Below are 21557 nucleotides of genomic sequence, written 5' to 3'. Positions count from 1 at the left end.
GCTCCCAATGGCGCTATCATGCAGGACCTAGGTTCTCCAGGGCTGGGTTCTTCCAGCCCGAGAATCAGACTAACACACACAAACACACACACACACACATACACACACTTTAACAGAGCACATAGAATCATAGAACTGGAATGGACCTCGAGAGGTTATCTAATCCAGGCTCCTGCACTCAAGGCAGGACTAAATATTATCTACACCATCCCTGACAGGTGTTTGTCTAACCTGCTCTTAAAAATCCCCAATGATGACGATTCCATGACCTCCCTAGGCAATTTATTCCAGTGCTTAACCACTCTGACAGTTAGGAAGTTTCTCCTAATGTCCAACTTAAACCGCCCCTTGCTGCAATTTAAGCCCATTGCTTCTTGTCCTATCGTCAGAGGTTAAGAAAAACAATTTTTCTCCCTCCTCCTTGTAACAACCCTTTATGTACTTGAAAACTGTTATCATGTCCCCCCCTCAGTCTTCTCTTCTCCAGATTAAACAAACCCAATTTTTTCAATCTTCCCTCATAGGTCATGTTTTCTAGACCTTTAATCATTTGAGTTGCTCTTCTCTGGACTTTCTCCAATTTGTTCACATCTTTCCTGAAATGTGGAGCCCAGAACTGGATACAATACTCCAGTTGAGGCCTAATTAGCGGGGAGTAGAGCGGAAGAACTACTCCTTGTGTCCTGCTTACAATGCTACTGTTAATACATCCCAGAATGATGTTTGCTTTTTTTGCAACAGCGTTACACTGTTGACTCATATTTAGCTTGTGATCCACTATGACCCTCAAATCCCTTTCCACAGTATTCCTTGCTAGGCAGTCATTTCCCATTCTGTATGTGTGCAACTGATTGTTCCTTCCTAAGTGGAGTACTTTGCATTTGTCCTTATTGAATGTCATCCTATTTACTTCAGACCATTTCTCCAGTTTGTCCAGATCATTTTGAATTTTAATCCTATCCTCAAAGCACTTGCAACTCCTCCCAGCTTAGTATCATCCGCAAACTTTATAACTCTATGCCATTATCTAAATCATTGATGAAGATATTGAACAGAACCGGACCTAGAACCAATCCCTGTGGGACCCCACTCGTTATGCCCCTCCAGCATGACTGTGAACCACAGATAACTACTCTCTGGGAATGATTTTCTAACCAGTTATACACCCACCATTTAGTATCTCCATCTGTGTTATATTTCCCTAATTTTTTTATGAGAAGGTCATGAGAGACAGTAACAAAAGCCTTACTAAAGTCAAGATATACCACATCTACCGCTTCCCTCCTATCCACAAAGTTTGTTACCCAGTCAAAGAAAGCTCTCAGGTTGGTTTGACATGATTTGTTCTTGACAAATCCATGCTGACTGTTACTTATCACCTTATTATCACATCTGAGAGGACCAGGTTAATCAGCACTCCCAAGCTGACCCCTTATGTGTCTCTGGCCTCAGTGGGCTGGGTCGAGCAGCACTTCCAAGCTGTCACCCTCATATGCCATGGGTACCGCATGCAAATAGAGCACGCCTGAGCAGACTGGGTCGAGCAGCATTTTCAAGCTGCCACCCTCATATGTTTCTGGTTCAGCATGTCTCTATCCCCACTTTCACACTAAAATTGTTCTGGTAGTAACCCACTTGCTGAGAAAGCCCTGCAGGATTTTTGGGCACTGCAGGGATCTTTTAGCTTAGGTATGAGAAGCGTTGCTGCAGAGCGAATGAGGAAACTGAAAAAACACCCATGAGGGGAAGAGAGGGACAGAGAAAGAGAGAAGCAACCAGCTTAATCATGAAAGTTATTTATTGCCAGGTAATAACCATAGGGGAGGCAAACAAACAAAACAGTTATAATATTAAATCTAACTTAAATTTGATTATAAAAGTCAGGTTTACAAAACTATAACTGATCACACAAGTCAGGGTCAGAAGGCTATACCTAGAGAGAGAGAGCACTGGGTTCTCACCACTCCATGAAGCTTGAATCAACCAGGGGTCCCAGGTGGTGGTGGTAGCTGAGGGTCCCGAGTTGTGGAGTCAGGCAGAGCCCCCAGCACTATCAGTCAGGAGAAGATGAAGTCCCAATGGAACTGATGCAGATTTTGGATCCAGGCATCAGAACATTTACCTGAGCATGGGTAGGGGTTTTTGTAGAGAAGCAACAATGGTTCAAGGGAGAACACTAGATTTGTTTATCTGTAAACAAGGGAGAATACCAAAGTTGTTTTGTTCAGGCTAGACTTGGGAGCTGATCATTCTTGGCTTTGGGCAGTGTTCCTTGGAGGGAGCTCACAGTGCAATTCGGGAGCTTCACTATTTGGGATACCAATAAAGGATTTATTACTAGAATTGGTCTGATAACTACTGAGCTGGGTGTGTGCAGGCGTGGGTTCATTAACATCTGGAGCAGAGATCCCCCATCATGTAATGCTTCCTTGCTTTTCTGGTCTCAGAGTTCCATGCGGTTCTTGCCTTGGAATCTCTGTTCTCCATTCTGTATGCTAATGGAGATGCCTCCTTGTCTCATCTTCATAGAATCGTAGAATCATAGAATATCAGGGTTGGAAGGGACCTCAGGAGGTCATCTAGTCCAACCCCCTGCTCAAAGCAGGACCAATCCCAAAGTAAATCATCCCAGCCAGGGCTTTGTCAAGCCTGACCTTAAAAACTTCTAAGGAAGGAGATATATTTAAATGCGTCCAATTGTTGGCAGTTGCATCAAGCTACTCCTGCAGGTTTTGCGTGCCTCTGTCCATATTACTATTGACTTTGATGGGGCCAGGATTTGACCCTACATTTTTATCTGATAAAATGATGGTTGACCAGAATAGAATCCACTACTACCAATTAAGCATTCATTAAAACCTCCCGGTCAAAAGAAATTTGAGACCTCTGAAAGGCTTTTTTACACCAAACACTGATATGTTGCCAGAGATAAGGCCATCGAATGCCTGATACCCAGCCCTAAACTAGTTGTTCTAACAAAAAAGCCTTCAGTACACCATTGAAAGTGATTAGGAATTTATTGCAACTCTTCTTGTTTGATAAATGGAAACCCCATGAATAAGCTGTTTCAGTTTACCAGAGTTCATGATGTAGTAAAGAATATTAATAATCTAAGTAAAGATAAAAATCCATGGATGCAGTGTAGTTGTAACCATGTTGGTTCCAGGAAAGCGTGTCTCTATCACCAACAGAAGATGGTACAGTTAAAGGTGTTACCTCACCCACTTTATCTCTTTACTAAAACTTCTCCAGTTAGTGAAAGCCTTCTAGAACCTCAATTTATAATTGCTCATTTTTACTTTCCACTACAGATGCTGTCTTTGTTGGTTGGTGCCTACATAAATGTGTTACTAGGGAATATTGGGTGCCCCAGAGAGACTTGGGTTTTGAGCAGCAGTTCTACAATTAAGATTAAGCTATGTTCCAGAATGTTAAATGAAATATAAATATTACCTCATCATTACTGTGATAGTAGCTATTCAGAATCTTTAGTACATTTTATGATTACACTTAGCAGATTGATACCATTCAAATTAATGTTTGAAAAACATTGTGTGTAGTCATTCATGACAGCATGAGGGTTAATAATAGATATTTGTACTTGCAAATATTCAGTGGCTAAAAAAGGCAAAGAGTAAAACATTTTACTTGAATCAAGAGTTATCAATTTAGAGCAGAGGTGGGCATACTACGGCCTGCGGGCCACTTCCTGCCCGGCCCCTGAACTCCCAGCTGGGGAAGCTAGCCCCCGGCCCCTCACCCGCAGCCCTCCTCCCCCGCTGCCATGTGGGCATTGCAACTTGCACCCGCCCACCTCCCAGGCTTTCCAATAAGCCTGTCCTGCTGCTCTGAGTGGCATGGTAAGGGGGGTTGGATAAGGGGCAGGAGGTCCCAGGGGGCAGTCAGGGGACAGGGGACGGTAGGATAGGGTGGAGGTTCGGGGAGGGGGGCAGTCAGAAGACAGGGAGCAGGGGAGGTAGGATAGGGATGGGGTTCCCGGGAGGGGGTGGTCATGGGACAAGGAGTGTGGGGGGGGATGGATCGGTCGGGGGGTCTCGGGGGTCCCGGGGGGCCTGTCAGGGAGCGGGAAGTGGGAGGGGGAGGGGAAGGGGTGGGGGCCAGGCTGTTTGTGGAGGCACAGCCTTCCCAACCCGGCCCTCAATACCGTTTCGCAACCCTGATGTGGCCCTCGGGCCAAAAAGTTTGCCCACCCCTGATTTAGAGGGGAAAACAAAAGCATTCATTGTTTTTTGTCAAGCAAAGGAAATCTTTTTTTATGAGATGTCTTCTTGTCTTCAGTTTGCAGGGAATGTGCTCTAAGATATAGTAAACAATTTAGAACCAAGATTGTGAATATTATAATGAAAGGACTAATGTTTCCTATAAATGAAAGAATGAACTCTGTTATTAACCAGCGCGAGCTATAAAAAAGCTTCCTTTCTCTTTTTGTCACAATTTATTGAACAGAAAACTGAGGTATTGTACAAGAGTGTAATCAGTTATTTTACATTTCATAGGAAAAAATGACTTTCTGGTTGCATCTAATGGATATGGTTGTATATTTTAAGTGCTAAATCTTTTCTGAATTGGTCTGTTGTAGATCAGCATACACCAATGCCATACATTAGCAATATCTATAATCCAAAACGTGCATATTAGAAAATAAACTTAAAATCATAGAATCATAGAATATCAGGGTTGGAAGGGACCTTAGGAGGGCATCTAGTCCAACCCCCTGCTTAAAGCAGGACCAATCCCCAACTAAATCATCCCAGCCAGGGCTTTGTCAAGCCTGACCTTAAAAACTTCTAAGGAAGGAGATTCCACTACCTCCCCACGTAATGCATTCCAGTGCTTCACCACCCTCCTAGTGAAAATCTTTTTTCTAATATCCAACCTAAACCTCCCCCACTGCAACTTGAGACCATTACTCCTTGTCCTGTCATCTGCTACCACTGAGAACAGTCTATATCCATCCTCTTTGGAACCCCCTTTCAGGTAGTTGAAAGCAGCTATCAAATCCCCCCTTATTCTTCTTTTCCGCAGACTAAACAATCCCAGGTCCCTCAACCTCTCCTCATAAGTCATGTGTTCCAATCCCCTAATCATTTTTGTTGCCCTCCGCTGGATGCTTTCCAATTTTTCCACATCCTTCTTGTAGTGTGGGGCCCAAAACTGGACACAGTACTCTAGATGAGGCCTCACCAATGTCGAATAGAGGGGAACTAGCAGTCCCTCGATCTGCTGGCAATGCCCCTATTATACAGCTCAAAATGCAGTTAGCCTTCTTGGCAAAATGTACCATTCATCATTTGTGCTATCATACAATAGTAATTAGCCTTGCATACAAACCGTATTTTGAATTTACCTGTTAAAACAATGAGCTAAATCCTCTAGCCCTTAGTCAAGCAAACTTCCCAGTGACCAAGGACCTGGATGATTGAAGTCAATAGGAAGACTCCCTTTGACATCAGTGGGCATTGGATCAGGCCCTAAACACTTTTTCTGGGTAGAGGTGGCAGTGTGTAGCCTTATGAATAACTCCTTTTCTACTTGTTGGCAGTCTGTAAACAGAGCTTATCAATACAATTATTTTGTTGAGTTTTCTACTTATGGGCCTGATCCTGCAGTCCTTATTCAGTAAACTCGCAATGACTTGGACATGAGGACTGCATGAATTGAACCCTCAGGTCCCATTTTTCAAGATATGCACCCTTATTTCATTTCTACTATGGTATATTCTTTGGGTAGGAATTTTTAAAAAGAGTGTTATCCTAAATCCTCTTCCACTGAAGGCAAGGGGAACAGCGTTAGTCCAATACTGAGTGCTTTTGAAAGTTCCCCTATTTATGTGTAAATAAATAAAATAAAAAAATGCAAGTCTGAGATATTTATTACAATGAGAATTCAATCCTAAAACAACCCACAGACAAAAAATGATTGTATATGGTTTCCAATAGAAACTTTCCCATTTAAACCTCCTCTTTTCACTCACTAATAACTTTCCACAATAATTCTTCTGCCTTAAATTTTTGTAACGGGTGGTCTTTGCCTTAAAGCAAATTCAGGATGAAAATGAGAACAAATTCCATTCAGCCATTTTTTCAGTAAGTGGTACAATTCCTGGGTTTGAACAGGGCTGATTTTTCTCTCTCTGTCTCGGATTTCGAAACACAATCCAGATAGCTGACACCCAGTTCATGTAACCTAAAATAAGCTTGCACTCTTACCCTTCTAACTGGTCACTAGTTTTGGCAGCAATTGGTGTTGAGAGAGGGTCATATGCCTCTGTGACCTAAAATAGAGATGCCTTAGCACAGGCTATCTCTGATCTTTCAGTGCACTTAAGGTTAAAAATAAATAAATAAATAAAATTAAATAAAATATCCAACCCCTGGATTTGAGAGATTGAGTTACTCTTATTATATAGTATTTGGGGCATATATCCTCATTCTTCTGATGCATGTCAGGCTTGTTAGTCACATTGTAAGGAGATTAAATCATGCCAGACGGATAAAGGATGGAGTAAAACAAAGAATACATGTCATTTAAAAAAAAAAACAGAAAAGGGAAGTAAAGAAGATACCAATGACTAGGAGAGATTGCACCTCTGCCGTCCAGCCTGCTCAATAACCAAAGAAGAAAGCAGCAAAGTCAAACAAGTGATTTGCTTAGTTCTCAGGGACAGGGGACATTTCAGGCCTGCCTATTACAATAGGCTTAACACCTCCAACCACCTTTGGCTTCTTTGGGAGCTCAAGGTGAGCAGTAACTCTTGGGAGATGCTTAGAAGCATTCAGGATTGGACTGTCACACTCATGCAATGCATTAATGGAAATGCATGCCTACATGTGAGGGCAGAACTTGGTCAATTACCTGTACCTTTTTGTTTATAGAAAAAACTATTTATCCTTTGCTTAAAAATATTAGCTTTAGTGGGCTATGTCTGTCACTTTTATAGTGCATGAACTGCATAATTTGGAGCCATCAAACTGTATTTGGGCCTCAGTCCAACAAAGCACTCAAGAATGAATGTAACCCCATTCAGTGGGCCTGCTGACATGTTTAAAGTTACGCAAGGCTCAAGAGCTGTGCTGCCTAGGGCCATAGCTAACCTCTATAACTGGCTGATCTTGTTACTCTCATTCCAATCTCCCACATATCCCACCCCTCCTACTCCCACCATCCCCCTCATTTCTGTCTTATTGTTTGTTATGGATTCTTGTGTCTCATTTCAAATTAGATTGTAAACTTGACAGGAACAGGATTGTGTTTTTCTATGTGTTTGGTCAGCCCCTACTACAATGGGGCCATGACCCTGCCTGAGACCATTAGATGCAATCGTAATACAAAATAATAATTATAATGATTAATAATAAATTATCAATATTAAGGGACATATGGATCTTTCATGCATCTGGCACATAAATATCTTGCAACACCGGCTACAACAGTGCCATGCGAATGCTTGTTCTTACTTTCAGGTGACATTGTAAACGAGAAGCGGGCAGCATTATCTCCTGCAAAAGTAAACAAATTTGTTTGTCTGAGCGATTGGTTGAACAAGAAGTAGGACTGAGTGGACTTGCAGGCTCTAAAGTTTTACATTGTTTTATTTTTGAATGAAGTTATTTTTTGTACATAATTCTACATTTGAAAGTTTAACTTTCATGATAAAGAGATTGCACTACAGTACTTGTAGGTGAATTGAAAAATATTATTTTTATAGCACAAATATTTGTAATAAAAATAAATATTAAGTGAGCACTGTACACTTTGTATTTTGTGTTGTAACTGAAATCAATATAGTTGAAAATGTAGAAAACATCCAAAAATATTTAAATAAATGGTATTCCATTATTGTTGAACAGTGCGATTAATCGCGATTAATTTTTTTAATTGCTTGATAGCCCTGATTTTTATCTTATCTATCTATCTGTATTTTCACAGTTTTTCCTTTTACCATGTTCATCTCAGTCACTTTTGTTTTTAAGGGACTGTCCAAGGTGGTTTTAATACATTGTCCAACTGTACTATTTTATAGTCTGTAATATGTAACTACTCAAAACAGTACTCAAAATATACCATCAACTTACATTATATTGCAATATAGGGAAATTATTTCATCTGTATATTGTTAATTTAGAAAATCTGTTAGTGATATCAACTTTTGCAGTGTCAAATTTAAGACTATATGCCACTTACAAGGATATGAAATTAAAATAGAACTAAGCTTGAAAAAACAACAGGAAGGATGAATATAAACAAATAACACAAGTATGTAGGGACAATATTAGAAAGGCCAAGGCACAAAATGAGATTAAATTAGCTACACACATAAAGGGTACCAAAATAAATTCTACAAAGACATTAGAAGCAAGAGGAAGACCAAGGACAGGTAGGCCCATTATTCAATGATGAGGGTGGAGGGGGGAACAATAACAGGAAATGTTGAAATGCCAGAAGTGCTAAATGACTTTATTGTTTCAGTTTTCACCACAAAAGTTAGTAGCGACGTCTATCACAGTGAATACCAGTGAAAAGGAAGTAGAATCAGAGGCTAAAATAGAGAAAAAACAAGTTAAAAATTACTTAGACAAGTTAGATGTCCTCAAGTCACCAGGGCCTGACAAAATACATCCTAGAATACTCAAAGAGCTGATGAGAAGATATCTGAGCCATTAGTGATTGTCTTTGAAAAGTCATGGAAGACTAGAGAGATTCCAGACAACTGGAAGAGGGCAAATATAGTGCCAATCTATAAAAAGGGGAATAAGGACAATCTGGGCAATGGAGCAAATAATCAAGCAATCAATTTGCAAACACCTAGAAGATAATAAAGGTGATAAGCAACAGTCAGCATGAATTTTTCAACAACAAATCATGTCAAATCAATGTAATAACTTTCTTTGACAGAGTGACAAGCCTTGTGGATAGTGGGGAAGCAGTAGATATGGTATATCTTGACTTTAGTATGGCTTTTGATACTGTTTTGCATGACCTTCTCAAAAACAAGCTAGGGAAATACAACCAAGATGGAGCTCCTATAAGGTGGGTGCATAACTAGTTGGAAAATCATTCCCAGAGAGTAGTTATCAGTGGTTCACAGTCAGGTTGGAAGGGCATAACGAGTGGAGTCCTGCAGGGATTCGTTCTGGGTCCGGTTCTGTTCAATATCTTCATAAATGATTTAGATAATTGCATAGAGAGTACCCTTATAAAGTTTGCGGATGATACCAAGCTGGGAGGGGTTGCAAGTGCTTTGGAGGATAGGATTAAAATTCAAAATGATCTGGACAAACTGGAGAAATGGTCTGAAGTAAATAGGATGACATTCAATAAGGACAAATGCAAAGTACTCCACTTAGGAAGGAACAATCAGTTGCACACATACAGAATGGGAAATAACTGCCTAGCAAGGAGTACTGTGAAAAGGGATTTGAGGGTCATAGTGGATCACAAGCTAAATATGAGTCAACAGTGTAACACTGTTGCAAAAAAAGCAAACATCATTCTGGGATGTATTAGCAGGAGTATTGTAAGCAAGACACAAGGAGTAATTCTTCAGCTCTATTCCATGCTGATTAGGCCTCAACTGGAGTATTGTGTCCAGTTCTGGGCTCCACATTTCAGGAAAGAGTGGACAAATTGGAGAAAGTCCAGAGAAGAGCAACTCAAACGATTAAAGGTCTTGAAAACATGGCCTATGAGGGAAGATTGAAAAAATTGGGTTTGTTTAGTCTGGAGAAGAGAAGACTGAGGGGGGGACATGATAACAGTTCTCAAGTACATAAAAGGTTGTTACAAGGAGGAGGGAGAAAAATTGTTGTTCTGAATCCCCGAGGATAGGACAAGAAGCAATGGGCTTAAATTGCAGCAAGGGCGGTTTAGGTTTGACATTAGGAAAAATCTCCTAACTGTCAGAGTGGTTAAGCACTGGAATAAATTGCCTCAGGAGGTTGTGGAATCTCCATCAGTGGGGATTTTTAAGAGCAGGTTGGACAAACACTTGTCAGGGATGGTGTAGTAGATAATACTTAGTCCTGCCTTGAGTGCAGGGGACTGGACCAGATGACCTCTCGACGTCCCTTCCAGTTCTATGATTCTAGGATACTTACCTAATGTCCAAAGTGTCAGAGTTATCTTTACCCCGCATTTGCTGGGTTGCCTTTTGGTTGTTGCTTCCCCTTCATCTCATCCCGCGCCTCTCCTGACATTGCAACTTCTCAGCTGCCCAGCCCCACTCTCCTGCCCATTGCACTTCTCACGTCCATTATTCTGCAAAATGCTATATTGAGGATGTGAGTTGACAAAAGGTGCTACATGTTGTAAGTACATAAAAAAAATTCTAATGAAGACAGTGAACTGTGAAAATAAAATTTGTTTTTGAAACAGATGAAAAATAAGTGTATTCAAATTCATTGATATTTGTAATTCATTGGAAAAAATCTTCCTTAAAGTTGCGTCAGCTTTAAATGAGTGCTATTTTTAACTGCTAGCCCCCTACCATTTTCTAATAATTGATTTTACTAAGCATTGACTTCTGTATGTAAGAGCATAAATCTATGAAATTTCTATGGGCTGTTATTTTAGGTGTTGGTCTAGTAGCTTGGTACAGTTAAAACTCCCAAATATTTGAATACTTCACTCCTATACAGGATTGTCTGAAAACACTCACACATGACAGAACCACACATCCTTTGGTGTCCTTGTACTTCAGCTTCAGTCCATAAACCCTCCCTATTCCATGTACCTCAGACTTTGGACAATCATATACTTATTTCTCCTGTCTTTAAGGAGATGACCACTTTGGCTTGAAACCCTGTCAAAGGGCTCCACTCACCAGTAGGGTGCCTCCCCCTGGCTTCTCTGGGGATTTTCTTCACCTAGGTCCAATGCCCTTTTCCTCACGCCATGCCCACTACCCCTCTCTAGGACTCGGGGTACTCCTTCATGACTCAGTCCTCCCCTTCCAGGGTATCAAAGACCCACTCAATCAACTGTCTCAGGCAATCTGCTATTCCACTGCCCAGTCTGTACCACTTCCAACTAGTGACAGAACCAGGGGAGCCAGGGAGCATATGTGCCATGGGAAAAAAAATATGATAGTACTGCTAAGAGCCAAGATGAACTAAGAGATCAGATCGGATGCATTCCTAGATATCCATTGCAATCCTCAATAATCACATAATCGTGTGATCAAAATTGCATTAAGTTTACATTATTTGATTGATAGATATCCTGTTGCTTCTATCTGGTACAGCCTGTTGGTGGTGTGTGTTAGGTTTTCTAAAAATATATTTTTTATTTTATTTTATTTTTTATAAAACATTAGAACAAAATCATTGTATATAGTAGCTGTTATATGGGGACATGTTTACCTCCCTTCAAAGTAGTTTGTTTTTATTATTAATTTTGCTGACACCTTTTTCCAAGGAGATTTACAATTTAGGGTTACAATTGTTAAAATATGCATTTTATATAAACAAGAACAATTTGATTGTAATGTTACAGAATTGCAAGTTACAGTTCAATAATAAATAATAATAATAGTGCAGTATATGCAGTAAAATGATAAATGCAAGTGAAGTACAATACATGAAGTGCAAAAATAATATACAGTTTTAATGTTTAGAACTAAAGTTGTTTTATTTTGTCATTTGTACTATAATTGTACCTTAAATATTATAATGTGGCTATATTTTGTAGTCTGGTTATTTATGTTACAATTGCACTCTTCAGGATATTTAAGTAGTATTTTAATTCCCCTACCACTTTGGCATTGACCTCCTCGCTTTTACAAAGGTCCCAGCACCCTTGCCACTTTCCCAGTGTCTGGTAGGGGAAACCAAGCCTGTGGTCCACTTTAGGTTCCAGTTCAGGGACCCTATGTCAAGTAACTGTGGTCTGCTTTCTCTCAAAGTCTGTTGTTCTTTCCCTGGACTCCTTCCTATAGCTTCTGGATCCCCCAGCTCTGGGTTTAGTTCAGTTCAGTTCAGACTCCCTCTTCCCAGAGAATAACTGCAGATCACTTCCCCTACAGCTTTAATCTGTGCTGCCAACTTCCTGGTTGCATACTAGCCCTGACTATTCTTCTCAGCAGGGCTCCATCATGAATCAATCTCCCTGGATCTCCCCCAGGTGCAGTCAGGTTAATTAACCTAATTTAAACGGCTCTATCTTCTGTAGGGTGAGCAACTCATCACAGATCCATTAGCCTTCTCCCTGGTCTTCAGAGGACATTGGATCTCCCCAAAGCAATGTCTCCTAAGGGGTGATTAGGTAAACACCAGGGCCTTCCCCCAGTCCAGAATATTAGAGGGAGGTGGGTACAGGAAATGTCTGGTACCCACTGGGCCACTGGAGAGGGGAAGTCCCCACTTCCCTGCTCCAGCTACTAGCATCAAATGGCACCTCATAAACTTTAGCATAACGACTAAGTGCTAATGAGAAGAAACCTCATAATACTTAGTATGTGACTATTAGGGAAAGTGTGATGCTCCCCTAGCTCCTGTCCTTGGAATTATAGGCCCGGTATCTGCTCTTAGTGCTCTCTACTTAGTAGATCTGCTGATGGTGGTGGTGAGAGAATAATTATTTCCTCTTTATAGGTACCTGATGTGGAAGATGGGTATTTCATGTCCTCCCTCCACAAAGGCTGTCAGCAATGGGGACACTGACTTGTGGCTGGTGCCACCCCCAAAAGTCTGTTCTAGGGAGAATATCCACCCAACGACTCTGTAGAATGAGGAGCCACTGTGTTCAAGGAAGGAGGACAAAAAATCAGCTCTTGAGGACAGCAAATGAAGAAGGATGGCCCACGGAATCTGAGGGAAAGGAATGAATGAGAGAGACAGGTTCCCCTTGGACATAGGGCATCTTCCCCTATGCTGTCCTAATGGATGATTTGTTGCTGCTTCCTCTTGGAATTTTGACTTCTTCATCCCCTTGCTGTCACATTTTACTGCCTCCAAGTGATTGTGCAGTGATTGCTCTGGGTTTGTTCTCTGTGAATGAACTCTCCAGGTTTTAGTTGTGTACCCCCAACAAACCAAATCCTGCAGTATTCACCAAGCTAAACTAAGCAGGTCCCTTCTCTTCTTCTCCACAGTTCTACATCCATCCTTCAGTCCATCCAAATTTTGTCCAACCCCACCTGTCCCATCTCTTCAACTCCCCTAACCTAATCTTTGAATTAGATCTATCTCTCATATATCTCTGGCTTTCTTCCAGTGGCTACTGTTACCTCCTTATATTTTTTCTCAGACCCATCCATCAACAGCCCCCTACCAAATACACCTTGGCCGGTATTCTGTCAGATTGATTGTGGTATCTCAGGACATGTGACAGTAATATCTGAGGGAGCTGCTGCCTTCAAATAACATCACATTCAATCACATTAATTTGTGGCAGCATCTCACAGTCCACGGTTGCATACTCAGAAATTACATTTACTAGCTGACTGAATGCATGCAGGAAGGGGAAATTATAGCCTTCTGCTCCAAAGATCTTAGGCCTCTTCCAGCTGAGCTACAAGAGAATCTCCACTAGATATGGGCTGTATGAAGACTTCAGTTAGGAACAAAATTTCCACAAGATCTAAGACCATGCAAAACATTGTCTGATTTCAGATGTTATTAAAAAAGTTAATCTCAAATTAGATTAATAGAAAGGGTCGCAAACTGTGCACATCACATTACCAGAAAGATAATGACAAATTAGAGGGGAGTACAGAGAACATCAGTCATAAACAACAGCAGGCTGGAGAGAATGGTTTGAAGAAAAATTAAAAGAGTTTGCTATATACTGCCTAATTAAAGGGTGACTATGGAAATATATTACACTCTGGTTACCTGAAGTACTTAGAGAGAAGAATTATTTAGTTCCCACTGTACATCTAGAAGTAAATAGCTGAATTTAAGAAAGGGAAAATGTAGGATGAATATCAAGAATTACTTCTTAACAGTGAAAGAGCTATTTGAATGTCTAAAGGGACATGGTGGAAACCCATAATTTAGGACTAGAGCTGGTTGAAAATGGTATAAGATTTTATACAAAAAAAATTCAGGAACACGTCATACTTTTCCCCCCCTTCAAAATGTGATGTTTCAGCCACATGTTTCATTGAAATTTTGAATTGTTTTGTTTTGTTTTATGTGGGACTTTGAAAATTAGACCGGATAAAGCATTAAAAACTGTACAATAGGGATGAATGCTGCACTGGCAAGGAGATGGACTGAATGATTTAATAAGGCTTTTCCATGTCTGAATTCCATGAGTCTATGATCTTTCAACCAACCTGAGTTAATTTGTAGTTTTGAAGTCCTGTATTGTTTCAGTGTGAAACGTGACATCTAGATTGACTTTCATTGAGGTTTTGAGTTCATTCTAACTCAAGAATCTAAACCACATCAGCTGTCAAGAAAGAAAACATTTGAATGAACCCTGTAAAATGAAACCTTCATATTTTGCACAGCTCTGTTTAAATCATCTCCTCTGGTCATCCACAAGAAGGGGAGAAGATGACAAGATTGCTAAAAACTTGAACAGTTTCAGTATAGTACACATCCAGGAGAGGGAACTGATGAATGTAGAGAGTACATTATAATCGGTTTAAGTTAGTTACAGCCATCCTCCAGAACTAACCAGAGATGGTACCCCAAATGTTTTAATTCCTTGATAAAATGTTGTAGAATATTGGTGTTCTGTCACCTAAGAAATCCAGCCCCTGCTACATATATCACAAATGTAGATACACAGAAACTTTATTAGGGGGTAGCCATGTTAGTCTGTATCCACAAAACCAACAAGGAGTCCGGTGGCACCTTGAAGACTAACAGATTTATTTGGGCATAAGCTTTCGTGGGTCCCACTTCTTCAGATGCATCATTAAAGCTTATGCCCAAATGACTCCTTGTTGGTTTTGTAGAAACTTTGTTTATTATTATTTATTGGTTGTATTATGGTAGCATCTAGATTCTAGGAGGCCTAATCAAGGTTAAGGACTCCCTTGTGCTAAGCACTGCACAGACATATAGCAAAGATAACTGTCCCTTCCCAAAACAGCTCTCAGTCTACATGACTGTCAGTGTGCAACAGATGGACAAAACAGACGAACAACGGGGGGATGGGTCAAGTTAGGAGGATGAGGTAATGAAACAACAAACAGAATTTGGCAGCGAAGCAAGAATCACAGCTCGATGTTTGCCTAACCAGTGCCAGGTGGGAGTGATTTGTAGGCATCACAGCAGAGGTAGGGACTGAATAGGAATAAGGTGGCAGCTTGAAGAATTTTGACGGGAGCATTGTGGGAGACTATATGGAGGTTCCCGAGGGTAAAGTGCACAAGTGGATGACTGAAGTTGAGGTAACCAGCAGAGTGAAGGTAGTGAGAATCGGCAAAAACATATACACACCCCTGCCCAGAGGGGAACAGAAATAGTTTCAAATTTAAAAGACAGTGTGATGCTACCAGCTGTTGCAGAACATGCGAAAAATGTCCCTCAAATTAGACACCATAAAATTAGTCATAGCTGATAGCTGTTCATAGGTTCAATTAAAGTTTTGTTAAGATAAACTAACATCTTCCTTTTCATATGTATGAAGAGTTTTATTATAAACCTATAGGGTTCTTGAGGTTCATTAGGAGAGAAGATCTGTAGGATCTTTTTAAAGACCATCTGTTTTGGGTCTGGGATCATCACCTTGTCAGGCTGTGAGGAAAATTGTGTCCAGCAGGAAATAACAAATACAGTTTTAAAATTCATAGGATGTTTTTCTGATTAATAATGCAGATGCCTTACTTTGCTTCATTTTAAAGTCTGTTTCAGGGAACAATTGAAGTCTCCCATTCCGTTTTGAAGATTTTTGTTTCTTTGAAGAAGGCTGTCTTGAAACCAGGAGTAGTTTTTTGCAGATCTAAGCTTTTGGTATCACCATGTTTTTTTTGGAGGTTTTTTTTTTTTTTTTGGCTAGTACTGGTTTCATGTCCAATTTGATATATTATTTGTCTCCTTAAAAATCTTAGTTGAACACCTCGCAAAATAATATTTGCAGAACTGTCATCACTTTGTGATTAATAAAAATGTAGGCTACATGATCTACACAAAACACAGTTGACACTATTTGGGTTTTGAAACTGCACAGACATAAAAGACCTTCTTGATGTTATTGCAAAATGTTACCAAAGCAATTACATTTTGTCACTATCTGTTATTTTTTAAAGAAGCAGAATAACTGAAAAACTTCCAAACTTTTCAAGGGAAAAAAAGATTTGAATGTAACTATTCATTATTTGAACCATACAGAGAATTCTAGCGAGCGCATTGTAGTAGGGTTATCACTCGCTCCTGCTCTGAAGGGTTTAAAACAGCCCTGGGAGAGGGCTGGGGCACGGGAAAAGCTGGGCTGATTGGAAAGGCAGCCACATCTGGGGCCATGCCCCAATCAGGCCATAGCTGGCCCTATAAAGAGGCTGGGAGCCAGGTGCCCCCCCCCCTTTGCCTATGATGAATGGCTTGTACACTGCAGTCTGCCCCAGTGAATGGGGGCTAGATTGTGACAGGCAGTAGTGATATACTATGGTGAGGTGGGGATAGAGGGTTGGGGGGTTCCCTGGCATGGGGAGACCCAGAGAGTGGGTGTATAGCCAGGGGGCAGCACCCAAGGGAAAGGGGCACTGGGGTCCAGGAGAGACATGGGGGCCTGAGGCATGCAGGACACCTGCAGAGGGTACTCCAAGGTTGAAAAAAGAGCTAATTCCCAGATGACAGCAGGAGGTGCCTCAGGGGTGAGTCTCGCATCACCACAAACATTAAGAGTTCTAGGCTCATTTTTTGCATGTGGGCACAACACACATTTATCATTAATGTTAATTGGATTTATATGCCTTTATCAAAGGAAGAATATAGGTTTAAAAGTAGCATTCAGCGATGCTGAAATCTCATTCTCCCTTTGGCATTTTGCACATTTCCTGGTGCTTTTCTCAGACTCAGTTTGTTTTGAAGTGAACAAAAGTTTACTGCTGTGTCTAATAATGCGAGCTTAATCACTTTAACAAGGTCAGCATACCTGGTCAGTCTACACAGTGTTGCTTGTTCTTTCATAACCATGTTCAGGAGGCTTTATTATGTTTTTTTTTTTCCTTCACAAAGGCCTTTTTCTGAATTACAGTCCCCTCAAAAATGAATTGTAAGCCACCATCCCAAAACAACGTCCTTTCCATTTCATCAAAAGTAGATAACTTTCTCTCCTAAGGGTTGATAATTGAAAAACATTTCAGTGAATGTTTTTACAGAACAATCTGCAGCCATTTTCATTTGTGATTCTTTTTATGTCCATAACAGCCCCTAGTTGTAAACAAATGCTATAAATCAGAGGTACAAGTGACTAAATATTCTCAAGCATATGTTTTATGCATAGTCTAAAAATACAGAATTTCAGTTCTCCAATGTCACAATCCCTTTGTGAATATATAGTACCATGACTGTATTTTTACATTTATTTACTAAGGTCTACATTTTAATCTTTCAATTTATCCTAAGTAATAGGCAGCACATATCTGCCCTGACTCAAAAGCTGACCAGGGTAGGAATTGTGGCTCAGAGTCACAGTTTATTCTCTAAAAAAAAAAGGGAGTACTTGTGGCACATTAGAGACTAACTTACTTCAGGTGGGAAAAGTAATCTGCTTCTGTCCTTCGCAATGGACTACTTCCCATCCACACTAGCTCAGATCTGCTGGCTGGCATTTTGGGGCTGGAGTCATTCTTCCTCCTGTCTGCCCACTGCATGGGGCTGTGGGGAAGTAACAACTCCCTCTGTGCACTGTGACCAAAGATCAATCAGGATCAGGGTCCCACAGTAGGTAGATAGTGCTTGCTTAGACTTTTAGAGAGCTAAACTCTTAAGGTTCATAAACCATATTTCTATAGCTGCATAATTTGGCTAATGCTAAAAAATTTCCACAATTAAAAGCTCTCTTGTATGATTTAATACAGTGTGAAATACGGGGGGGGGGGGGGGGGAAACATGGTAGGCCCTGTTGCATCATCTATAGTTTTGGGGCTGCAAATAAATCTCCATTATAAAGCCCTGTTTTCCATCACCCATAACTTTCTGATAGGTTCCCTGCTAGGTGACTGTCCTGAGGTGATTGTCTTTAAATGTTCAAGCAAAATCTATTGGTTCATTGTGGAGTTAGCTGATGGTGTGCAACATACACTTTTCCCAGTGTCAGAAAAAGCTTTTTTTTGGGGGGAGGGGCTCATTGATAAGTGTTAAACTTTGAAACACAAAACTTGGCATGTTGGTAGTTCCTAATGCATAGTACACACTTTGCTAGTAGCACAAATATTAGCTGACAATTAACAGTGTAGAATGATTTAAAAAATTGCCTCTGTGCATGCCCAAGAGGACAATTCCTGCCAGAGTCAGGGAGGATCTTTTGTGAATTTAAGCCTTCAGAAATTTTAAATCATGGAACAGATTTCCCCCCAACCTTCTTATTTAAGTGTTCAGTTCATGGCATTGGCTAGTCAGGTCACATGAACATGACAGCACCTTTTTCCTCCACAGAAAGCAAATTAAGTCATTATGCAGGCACTGTTCTAGCAAGGACCTATTCCCATGCTTGCCCCAGGTTAGATGTCTTATAAACTTATGCAGTTAGGATGCATGATTTCAAACCTCTGATTTATAGACAGCAGAGCTCGTGAGCCTTCTAGACTGAAGCTCTTGCTTGCTGGTTTAGCTTTTCTTTTAAAAGAAAACTTCACCCAGACTGTTTTGACTGGCTATAGACTGTACTTCCTGCTGGAAAATGCTAATAGAGTAACTATGTTGCAGAAGAGATTGCCTGAATCAAAGACAATTTTTTCCAAGAGCAAGGTAACAAAATAAGAGCAGAGGTTGTGAATACCCCAGTCCCCCTTATTTGTCAGAATTTAATCCAGCCATGCAAATTGTCATACACAAAGCAGTCTAAGCCACCAGATGCAAAAAGGACCTTTCTCCATGGGGTTGGTGGAAGCCAGCAAGTAGCACCTACACTAATTTAAAGTTGATGTGCTGTGTCAACATCCCCATGGACTCCCCACCACTCAACTAGCAGCAATAGCCAAAAATGTTTTCTCCTATCTTTGGCTAGCTAAAGGATTGCACCTTTTCCTTTCAGATGTAGCTAGCCTCTACTATCTATGCTTTGAGCACCTCCATGATAGACTACTGTAGTGTTGTCAACCTGGGCTTAACTATGAAGCCACGTGGAACGTGCAAATGATTCAACACTTCACTAAGTACCACACATAAATGAGAGCATGTAACACTACTGATCCACACCTTGCACTAGCTTCCCCATGCTGTTCCAAATCAACTTTAAGGTCATGGTACTAATATTTACAGACCAAATTCTGCAAAGTGCTGAGCACCCAGAACTTCCATTGATTCCAGTTAACCCAATCTGATAAAAGATTGAGTCTGGAACCATTAATGGCCTTGGCCTTCAAGCCCTTCATGGGCTTGGGTCCTGGTTGCCTCAGAGTCTGTCTGTGACAGCTGGTCCATCATGACAGCTGCAACTATAAGTGAAGGTGAAGCTGACAGCGCCATGGGTGAAATTCCTAGGGGCAAGGAACTGAGCATTCTTACTGTCAGACCCTCTACTGTGGAATTTATTACCTATAAATCTTGCCACATTTTGGTCTTAAGCAACATAGGATCATTCATGGACTGTCTGCAATGGGGTGAATGTCACCCTTATTTTGTTCATCTGACACTCTACTGCCGATGGTTCTGTTTTTACCCCCAAATAAGGAGGTGTTAGTGATAATGCTATCTGGCTTAAGAATATCTTTTCCTTTCTTTACTAGTGGTTCTTTGTCAATCTGTGGAGTTTGTTTCCCTGCACTTATTAAAAAGAAGCACACTGAAAACAAAATTGAGCAAAATAGTTTTTACAATTGTGAATCTGGGAGTGTTCCTTTGCTCAAGCTAAGAACACTGCAAACTCAAACATGACACAGATGCATGCCTCAAGATCAAAAAGAAAAAAAGAGGAGGGGGAGTGGTGTATTGATGGTTTCACATCTATAAAGAATGCTCCCCAAGGGGCGCTCATGCATCTGTTGTATATTTAGGTAAATGTATACTGACAGCTTTAAAGATTTATGCAGGTGAGCATCTGTAAATACAAGACCATAACAAGCAGCTGTGAGGTGGAACAACGGGGTGGTGGAGTGCTCCCATTATGGTTAATGTAGTAGGGAATGCATATAAAATGGCTTCCCAACTTCTGAAAAGCTCTGTCATTCTCTCTCCTGCCCTCCCTCAGCACAGTGCTTGCTGTGAGGTCCAAAACAACCTCCTCATTGATAGTTGGCTACAGAACATCCTTCGACAGGGGTTGACTCGTCCCATCTGGGATGAAGAGATTTATGGCAAGACTATTTATTATGAACTGTATTGGTGAAATGCTAGAAAACATCTATTTTACTTGTGAAATAGCATTCCAGCATTAGAATCAAACAGGCATCACCTTGTTTTTATTTCAGCTGGAGCAAGATGAATAACAACATCACTGTTGAGATACTGACATGCAGTTTCTTGGGGAAAAAGACAACACCACCAATAACAAAAACCCTGTTAAACCACAGAGCAGTGGAAGTTTATTCAACTGATGTCTCCTTTTTTAAGAATGACAGCAACATATATATAATTTCATCATACACTTCTGAAGTCAACACACCTTCAGTGCTAGAAACTGACCTTCATTTCTCTCGCACTATCATAAATCCATCCAGACATGGTTGACTGAATTACAAATTATTGCCTTAGTGACAGTCTGAGTTTAAGCAACACTATTGGTACAGATGTTTCTGCAGTGCACCTCTACGTCACAGCTTAGTGCTATAAAAATATAGATGATTAAATGTGATATTTAAAACTTAGTCAGCCTGCAATAGGGTAATAACCTAATAAAGTAGTAATACAAATTCAGCTTTAGTTTTGTGACTATATTACAGTGTGCTCTAATATCAATCATTAACACTTATAAATATGGTCACAATCAATGTGACCCTTAGGTCACGTGTAACAAGATCTCTCAGTGGGCTGGCACTTATTTCCCGTCATCACTGTACATTTCCAGAGCACAGATGCTGTTTTGTGGGGTGAAGATGACATTGAGGAAAGCCATTTATGAAAAGGAGTGTGGGATTGTTTCTCATCTCACCCACATTGGATTTCATTGGACCTGCTCCCATTTTATCCTAGCATACATAAGATCAGAATCTGGACTTGGGTCTTAGTAGGGTTTTTTTTTTAAACACTGCTGCACTGCTTTTGAACATGGGCCACATGAAAAATATGGTTGCATATTATTATAATGTCTGCACTGGTCTCCCATTAACTTTCTGACATGCACCTTTGTCACTGTCTAGGAACTCAAAAAAAAATAATTTACTGGTGAGCTATGACTAATGGAGCGACTGAACCATGGCATGATTTATTTTTCCCAGTGTGAAGGTATAAGGGATAGTATTCCCATGGGCTTAGAGACCG

Source organism: Lepidochelys kempii, chromosome 4 (genome assembly GCF_965140265.1).
Source record: "Lepidochelys kempii isolate rLepKem1 chromosome 4, rLepKem1.hap2, whole genome shotgun sequence".
Taxonomy (NCBI): Eukaryota; Metazoa; Chordata; order Testudines; family Cheloniidae; genus Lepidochelys; species Lepidochelys kempii.
Note: the sequence above shows the minus strand (reverse complement) of the source record.